Genomic DNA, 10,568 nt, shown 5'->3' with positions numbered 1-10,568 from the left:
CTAGACGCATTTTGTTACATCATAAAGGAAAAGTCAGTTAAGTGCTGCAAAGAAGAATAACAATATCCCCTCAGAATCTTTCTCTCTTGACCCATTGACTCCTTATTTCCTCCTTCTTCAAATTTTTGCTAAGTGCGTTCACTTCCTAATTATAATACACATCATCTTAAGCATGTTCCAAGATGTTTCATACTATAGCTAGTATAATGATAGTTCATGTAGAATTATCGAAAGACCTGTTTTCTCTACTTTTGATACATGTACTTTTACTGTTTTTACTCCGATTTGTACATTAAGTAGTCTGGGGGTCAACAAATTAACCACAATTTAACCAACAGATTTAACTTTGTAATGTTTTAGAATTTACTAGAATTGTTACAGAATCTGTTTATAATTGATTTTACACGCAAGCAAAGTTATCTCTCTGACTCTCACAGAGTTCATTAACAAACTGACATTATTCTGTAATTGAGTCACCTATATTTCCTGATTCCCAGGCTCCGAAGACTATAAAATATAAAAAGATTTTGGTGCAAAGACGCTTACTTGCTTACTGATATCCAAGGTAGTCAGGCTGTATATTTTTGTACTTTTTAGATAAACTACTAGTATATAAAAGATATTCCGGTGTTGTTTTTGATATATTACAAACTTATTTTTTTCGATACGGTATCTTAAGCTGTTAACTATCATTTGGCAAAGAAAAAAGTTAGTATATTTTAGTTTTAAAATTTGATCATTTTTGTATACCTTTACATGGAGCTCTTCTTTTAAAGGAGACCGAAGTAGTCTTAAAAAGGCTGCCACCCCCAGCCTCTTTAAGGACAGATAATACAAACAGAAAAAATAGATGCTTGTATTAGTATTTTTTTTTGCCTAATTTCATTGAAATTGACGCAAATAGCACATTTCTAGAATATAAAGAAATATTTGTGAACAATCTGTGAAGTTAAAAATCTGCCCTTCTGGAACCATCCTTATTCAAGGAATCGCTGTCTAGTCAGGAGACTATGCCAGGGCATCAACAATAGTGGGAAATATATAATATAATATTCAAAATGGGCGATGCCCTTAAAATGCTAGTTTAAGGATAATTTTTTTTTTATACTTGTCTTCTAATTACATACTCGTTCAATGCATTCTCCGTTATATTACAGCTATCTAGCATATTATATTTTAACACAATAAGCAGTAAATATTGTGCATTCAATTGTATGACTGTACATTATTTGCTGCTTTTTATTTAAATGATAATGTAAGTTAGGCAACATATATACAGTACCAAACAGATACAACTTACGGAAAGTAGTCCCGGGGACTACTGGTTGATGCTACTCGAGCAGTCCCAAAGCGACTCCAGCATGCATTGTTTGAGCAGTCCAAAGTGCAGTCCCAACAGTCTCAGTAAACGGGGAACTAAATAAATTTAAACGGGTGTAGCTCACAAATATCAGAGATAATCAATAATCAATTTCAATGTTATAAAGGGGACTCAGAATTTGATCGTACACTTCTTTTCTGAGCTACTAGAAAGTTATTTAATACATATACATATAAAAATAGAAATTTTTTTTTATACAAGGGTCGTTCATGAACGATGTCAATATCCATTTTTAATCACAAGAAATTTAGAATAAGCCCAATATAAAATGTATTTATTTTGTTGATGTGTGAAGTTTTATTCCATTTGAATTAACAAAAACTAATTTACTTTATATGAAGAGCAGATTATACAAACATGTATTTTTTCTTTGGAGGAAATTTAATATCATGTCTCAAGTTTAGAAGAGTGGATAATTCTGTTTAAAAAAATTCTCCTAAGAACTGCAAAAGGAAATAGATATGGAAAATATTAGTAATATTCAATAAGAAGACACATATAGACAAAACACATGTACACACATTAAAGGTTTACATGTGAAAATTTTTATTAGAATAACTAACCTTGGTGCTAAAAGTGTAATATAATCTTTAGTTAATTATACCAAGCCGAGTAAATTTTCCGAGAAAAAACGAGATGGCAAAAAATCAGTGATATCACATGGGCTAATTTTTACCATTTTGCCTTTCCTAAGAAAATTCACCTGGCTTGATATATTCTTTTAATGTTTATATTACACTTAAATTGAATCCTTAAATTCAACATGTTTTGTACCACGGAACACACTGAACGGCAATGTATCGTCAAGGCATAGCGTCCAGAACTTCTAAAGAAAAAATAAATACTGGCCCTACACATTTCGTACAGTAAATTCCAATGCCAACTCATTAAATATATTTTTTTTAATGCTTGACATTCATTTTCTTAAGAATTCTTCTTGAATAATTTCCTTTATTTAAGTTTTAATTCCATTTATTTCTTAACTCAGCTTTCACAGGATACGTAGCTCTGAAACGCCTATGTCTTTTTTGACGTTTCAAATTTTTAAATTTTTTGTTAAGAATTTTAATGTTCAACACTTTCTTCACAGATTGTCCTCATCCGATACGGAGTCTTTGTCACTCAAATACTTCCTTATTAATAAAGTGATGTTGGATTTATCCACGTCTTTCAGAAAGAAAAAATCATAATAACTTTATTTTTGATATTTTTTAAAATCTAAACTGTTTATATGCAATTTGTTCTTTAAAACTATACTCTTCAAAAAAGGAAACGCATAGTAGAATTTTAGTGACACATTGAACATAAACTTTAAGATTATTTAGTAAAATGATTCATTGATACAACAGAAATGTGGTAAGCAACAGGAATATTATCTAAATATCATAATCACTCAACAATTTTAAAATTAAAGTCAGTTTAAGAACATAAAAGATCGATATCTGGTTTGCCCCCCGCAGACACAAATGATAGCCACAAATGGCATCTAATGGAAGCAAATGTGTGTAATAAAAACTGCACAGGAATACTCTCTTACTTCAAATGTAGAACTTTGTCAGCTGTTGTAGAATCTGGGGATGCGATCGCCTTTGGCAAATAATGCCAATCTATTTTGTCCAATGATGCTTGATTTGGATTAAATCTAGCGATTTAGATGACTGTGACTGAAACAGTTTGGTGTTTCTTTACACGAATAGGTGTGTCAAACGAGCCATATGGGCTGTGTATTGTGAGATTGCAATACGGCTCCAGGATGTTGCAAACTTGAATGGGTATGTGTAGGTAGAACATGGTTAGAGTACCTTTTCCCATCAAAATCCATTGAATTCAAACCAAATCAATCTTACTTTCTTATAATACCCTTTTCCATATCATTACACTACCACCACCAGCTTTTTTAACGTCCTGGAGGCATTTATCTGTCTAACATTCATAACAAAGCATTAGCACTCTTAAACTTATAAGAGGCTTTCAGATAAATATTCTGGACTAGTAAGTTATTCAAAATGATTAGCAGTGATGCTGTAGTCATACTCTATTGATCTGAGATCTCTGAAGTCGATATTTGGGGTGTTGTGGGCTCAGAATTATCCTCTTGCATTAATTCGTAGTCAACTAAAAACGGTCTTGTTAGAGGATCTGTGCAATTCAGGGATAGCTAGTGCTTTAGATGACGTCCTTGCATTACATTCATGCAATTTACGTAATCACCGGAAGTGATGCTGTGCTGCTGATGTCACAGGTAGTCTACCATATTTTTTGCGAACATTGGGTGTTCGATGTTGATGGTTTATGTTTTTATAGGTTAGATATGGTCTCTGTGTAACATTAAAACCCCTTGCAAGTGTAGATTACGGTACCCCTGCTTCCAGTTGCCCATTTTCCTTTTTGTGCTAAGCAACATTCAGATGCAGCATTTTTTGGAAGCGTCATTTTTCAGATAAAACCAGATTCAAAATATCGAGAACCCTAGCTTTTGATAGCCCCTTTGTACCTTAAGGAATTGCATCGGAATTCAACAAATGAAAATTGAGATCAAAATTTTGGGGAAAGTTTGCAAAATCAGGTCTTTTTGTCTGTGAGACTTTAAGAATAGCTGTAAAGTTAACAATTGCATTGGAAAATCATGCATTTCACTCGAATACATCGCGAAGTAAGGAGTCAAACCTTACGTCGTGGGATCGAATCCCACTGTGGGACGTGGAGACCGGTCCTTCGGATGAGACAGTATAAAACGACACCCCGCGTCGCAGTAGGTGCTGGCACGAAAAAGATCCCTCACTGCTCAAAGGCCCTGAGTGTCGAGCATAGACAAAATTTGTAGCCCTCCACCGGCAAGTGGTGGCGTCTTCATATGAGTGAAAAATTCTCGAGAGGGACGTTAAACAACATACAATCAATCAATCAATCTCTCTGATGGAGAGAGGAACGAAGCGTTATCAGCCAGGGGTTTCCGACGATGGTACAAGTATGAAATAATAATAATTTGAAAACGCTACATTTCTTCTGCTTTTCGTCTGTTGCCTCTGATGGAGTTGCACAAGGGAACGCTTGCCAATTTCTTAGCCCTGTTTTTTTTTTTTTATTTTAGTTACTGTTATTCACATATACAAAGAGAAACCGTTTCATTCATTTTAAGTTCTAAGGGCAAGAAAGGTTTCCTAGTCTACTAAACATTTATGACTGGTACCTTTCTGTAAGAGTGAATTCAGGATCAAAACACTTGATCATAGTCCAGTGCACCGCCTGTGCCAAGGCAGCCGCCATTTTCAAAAAGTAGGATTAAAACCCCATGTATATAAAATGTTATAAAATTCATGTTGATCAAAGCATAAACACCAAAAATTGAGGAAAATATTTAATAAAGCAGTATTGAGAATTTTTGTTTCCATTAAAAAAAATACAGGGTGGTAATTAATTTTCCGTAGGATTTTAAATGTAATATATCAAATTTTAATTGCAACTGTTGGATATTGTGCCGCCTTTCTACACCCGACAATAAAATGTGTCTTTTAAACTGGAATAATTTGTGTAGTTACTCCATATTTGTCCATAAATTTATTAGATAGTGTTGGTTTAATCTATATACCAAGTTTCATTAATGTATGACATTGGGTTCCTACAAAACAACGCTTGTCTACGGAATTTTGGGACAACCCTCGTAAGAACCTTAATTTGGGACCCATATTACCAAAAAAAAACACGACCGGAATCTGTTTCAATATGTTCGTCAACAAATATATGTGTACATGTATTAACTCCTTTAAAACCACATCGGTCAATATGACTTATAGGGCGTTAAAAATGACATCGCCATAACAGGACCTTTTTTTCTTTTTAATGAAAGCATAAAGGTATATAATATATTTATTATCTTTTAGAAAATGTTCTCTTCTTTTAGACTATATTAGAAGTTTGAGTCTTATATAAGTATAGGCTTTGAAAAGATTGTCCGTTTTGAAGACATTTTCAAAATGATGCACTTTTCCAAAAGCAGGGATGTTTCCCGACTATTGGCATATTTTCCCCTCATTATATAATTCTCTAAAAAAATTATATAATGCATGTTTTCTCTGATTTTGAAATCTATAAAAACTATTGATTTTACTTTGAAATATTTCTGAAAACCAGGAATTCCGATCCCTGCATGTGCCTTCTTTTTTTTTTTTTAATTTTTGGTTTTTTTTTTTCGTAATACATGCATTTAAATGAACAAAATTTTACATATATTCTATATTGAAATAGAGATTATAAACTACAGCTGATAGAAGTGAAAAAGTTCATTTCAACAAGCCTAGCTAAACTGGTCGTTTTACTCTTGATATCTTCTGAATTACCATAGTTTTTTTTTTTTTTGAACCTCCGCGACTGTAGTCATTAGTCAACGCCAAGTTTGTTTCCGAAGCGCTCCCTCTGAAACAACATTAATTGCTAAATACCATTATATTAGATTTTAATTTAAATAATTTCTTTACAAATAAACAATGATTTGTTAAAAATAGGAAATATTATCTTTATACCTTGAGAGAAGTGTGGATTTTTTTTATTTATACAACATGTACAAAAAATCTATTTTCACAAGTGTAATAAAGTTCAATGTCGTTTTCTATAGATTCTTAATATCTATTACACTTTCATTTTAGTCAACTTTCATAAATTGACATTTAATGCTTCCCGAAATACAGTGTTCTTTATTTTCTGAAATCAACTAATCACAAATAAAAACAAGCATTCTGAGAGTATTGCATAAGCAATACATGTCCCCTCTGGGTTCCCTTTTTCTTTAGGATGTCATTTCTTAATATGCAAAAGTTATGTCCAGGGTAAAAACTGCTTGATTTTGAGAATGCCTTTTACATTAAATATAATCCACAAAAAGACGAAAATTTATCTCATTTTTTTCAACGTCATTTTCTCGCTTTATATTTACGATGTTCACCATCGGTATTGAGCGCAGCACGAACCCGATCTTAAACCAAAAAATCAATGACACAAAACGACATTTGAACTTGATCTGTAACTCATCAAGATAAACTCAAATACCAAAATTTAGCTCAATATCTTCAAGTGTTTAGAAAAAAAGTGCGGAAAACCTAGTAGGACAGACTGACAGAAAGACGGGGACGGACAGCTAGATAGACGGACGGACGGACTGACGCAGAAGAAACCTATAGTCCCCTTTGGTTTCCCATTAATAGGGGACTAAACAATTTACAGAGATGTACCGAGGTCTTTAAGATCTATAAAGAAAAAAAAGATAATAAAATCATCCAAAATAAAAAAAAGAAAGAAAGAAAGAAATAGCGAAAAGTTATAATATTATGCAATTTTAAGAATTAATGTTGCCCGCGCGGTGCAGAGGAAGCAGCGTCTACTCTAGGATCGCGAAGTAAGGAGTTGCTCCTTATGCGGATGTTCGAATCCCTCTTTGGGAGATAGAAACAGGTCCTTTGAAGGAGATTATAGAAACCGAGTCCCTGTGTCGCAGTATGTGCTGGCACGAAAAAAAAATCCTTAACTGTTCTTTAGTCGTTAGTGTCGAGTATACAGTGTAGCTCTCCACCGGCAATTTGTAGTGTCTCCACAAAAGTTTAAACTTTTTGAGAGGGACGTTAAACAATAGGCAAACACACAAACAAATGATTCATGTAAACTTGATATTGATAGATACACGAACCAACATTTGTTCATCCGTTTCTTTTAAAATAAAAAAAAACTTAAGTTGTACTACCTGGATGTTTTCCTCTCACTTTGATGATGCTCAAAAAATGAATATACATCGTGCAGGTGATTAAAGTTTTCATTTTTCCCTTTGAGAATCCCCTTTTTCCTTTAATAGACTGTGTCTTTATTATTCAAAATGATCTGAAATTTCGAAACATTAATTTACACAATGCTATAGTAATTGTAAATTTCAGTTGTTATAAGAAGTTAACTGTAGGCAGTAATCTGAACATACAAAGAAGAAAAGATATTCAGCAAATTTTACATTTAATGAATATATTCCCTATTGCTTTTGTGAATAATTATAACTTGTTATTCAGTTGATTAATTTTCACGTTGTCTCTTTTAAATATTTCAAATAATGAAGTGCATAGTTTAAGTATCGGGGGTTCTGTATGACAATAATAACATATTAGATTTTCATCCATTATTTTTTACAAGAATAATTCATTTAGGTGTTTATAAGGACAAAATCATTATAATGTAATGTCATGTTTAGTCTTATAGTCTTGTATAATAAATGCAGTTACTGCAATATCAAATACAAATATTATTTTATTTTATTATCTAAAATTATTTAACTGATTTTCTTCACAAATCAGTTACCGAAGGAAATTTCGTTAATCTGAATTGTACATTGAAATGAACATAAATGTTTCACTTTTTAAATTAATTTACACCTGCTTGCAATTGTAGGTAAGAAAAAGAATTACACAAAATGTGAGAGATTAGTTACTAGTATACTTTAATCCGATCAGCATTGTTATGTTAATATATGATGTAAACTATTCTCATGAGTCTGCTCTTTGTTATTGTACATATAATTCTCAAGAATCACACCTTTAATTTGAATGAGCATTCACAAATTTCTACCTAATTTTCAAGAGAAAACCAGAAGTCTCTGTCGAGACTGAAGCTCTACTGGTTTGTACTTATAGCAAAGGAAGAGAAAAGTACTTAAGCACTTGGAAATTGAAACTTTTCAACAGCAATAAATAGAATAATGATCCTTGATTAAGTCTCTTTATGTTCTTAGTGCAGTCTACTTGCATGTCACATTTATATTATAATCAGACTAAAATTGTATTTGGAGTAGCATTTTGAAAGAATTTCACAGAAATATCTATTTTTAGTAACCACGGCAACACCGTTCATCGAAATCAAAAACCGATACACAGAATTATGTATCTTATTGTAGTCTACTTGTGTGCCAAGTTATATTGAAATCAGACTAAAACTGTAGAAGGAGTAGCATTTTGAAAGAATTTCACAGAAATTTCTATTTTTAGTAACCATGGCAACACCGTTCATCATAATCAAAAACCGATACACAGAATTGAGTATCTTAGTGTAGTCTACTTGTGTGTCAAGTTATATTGAAATCAGACTAAAACTGTAGGAGGAGTAGCATTTTGAAAGAATTTCACAGAAATTTCTATTTTTAGTAACCACGGCAACACCGTTCATCGAAATCAAAAACCGATACACAGAATTATGTATCTTAGTGTAGTCTACTTGTGTGCCAAGTTATATTGAAATGAGATCAAAACTGTAGGAGGAGTAGCATTTTGAAAAATTGTTTACAGACAGACAGACGGACGGACACACATTCGGTTATATATTGGGTACATCAAGTCCAAGTCCTATTGGATACTGCTTATTGGATACAAAAAAAGTGTACACACGAGAGAGCATTATTTGGGTAGTTACTGTTCAAATCTTATTGGATATTAATCCTCGTGTCCGTATTTTATTGGGTTTTTTCTTATTGTTTTTTATTCATTCCAAAGAATTTATTATATATTTAATATTTGCTGGTAAATTCAGACAAAACTGAAAACCTTTGGTTTTGAACCCATATTTTTGTCAATTTCTGTGATACAGCTCTTTAATTGTAACACCTAACTAATTTGTTCTTAGCAATAACGATATACAACTGTATATTTCAAAATATCTTATATTAAAATATATGAATACCTAAGTGCAAAAAAAAAACTGAATTGTGCAAACACAACTCAACACATCTCAGACTCTGTTCAACCTTTCTTGAATAACAAAAATAAGTATTTAAGGAAATACTGGGCAGAATGAAGGTATCCAACAGGCATTGGACAGGTGTCCAATACCTGTTGGGTTGTATTTTGACGAAGGGATTAAACTACCCAAGAACAATTGAACTGTGTACATTGTCTAATTCTATTTGGCTTTCTTGAATCTCCTCATCAAAATACAACTTAACAGGTAATGGACACCTGTCCAACTCCTCTTGGATATCTACATCCTACCCAACAGGTAATGGACACTTGTCCATTTCTTCTTGGGTTTCTTGAATTGTTTCATAAGAATACCACCCAACAGGTAATGGACATCTGTCTAACTCCTCTTGGATATCTACATCCCACCCAACAAGCAATGGACACTTGTCTAATTCTTGGATTTTTTGAATTGCATCATCAAAATGCAACCCAACAGGTAATGGACACCTGTCCAACTCCTCTTGGATATCTACATCCTACCCAACTGGTAATGGACACTTGTCCAATTCTTCTTGGGTTTCTTGAATTGTTTCATAAGAATACCACCCAACAGGTAATGGACATCTGTCCAACTCCTCTTGGATATCTACATCCCACCCAACAGACAATGGACACTTGTCTAATTCTTGGGTTTCTTAAATTGCATCATCAAAATACAACCCAACAGGTAATGGACACCTGTCTAACTCCTCTTGAATATCTACATACCACCCAACAGGTAATGGACACTTGTCGAATTCTTCTTGGGTTTCTTGAATTGTTTCATAAGAATACCACCCAACAGGTACTGGACATCTGTCCAACTCCTCTTGGATATCTACATCCCACCCAATAAGAAATGGACACTTGTCTAATTCTTTGGTTTCTTGAATTGCATCATCAAAATACTACCCAACAGGTAATGGACACCTGTCCAACTCCTCTTGGATATCTACATCTCACCCAACAGGTAATGGACACTTGTCCAATTCTTCTTGGGTTTCTTGAATTATTTCATCAGAATACCACCCAACAGGTAATGGACATCTGTCCAACTCCTCTTGGATATCTACATCCCACCCAACAGGCAATGGACACTTTTCTAATTCTTGGGTTTCTTGAGAATCTCCTCATAAGAATACTACCCAACATGTAATGGACACCTGTCCAATTCTTCTTGGATATCTTCATCCCTTCAATAGTATATAAATTAAAAGGTATTGGACATTCTTCTTGGGTTATTCAAAATTTTTTTCATAAGAAAGAAAACCCAATAGGTATTGGACATTGGTTCAACTCTTCTTGGGTTACTTATACCCTTCATTAAAATTGTCAAATTTGTCTTGGATATTTATACTCTTGCATTAGATTGCAAACCCAATAAGTATGACATTTACCTTCCCTAGTTGAATTCAAATTTATTTGCATAAGCATACATAAGTCCAAAA

Source organism: Saccostrea cucullata, unplaced genomic scaffold, assembly GCF_032062105.1.
Source record: "Saccostrea cucullata isolate Sc308-1 unplaced genomic scaffold, CSIRO_AGI_Scuc_v1 ctg2375, whole genome shotgun sequence".
Taxonomy (NCBI): domain Eukaryota; kingdom Metazoa; phylum Mollusca; class Bivalvia; order Ostreida; family Ostreidae; genus Saccostrea; species Saccostrea cuccullata.
Note: the sequence above shows the minus strand (reverse complement) of the source record.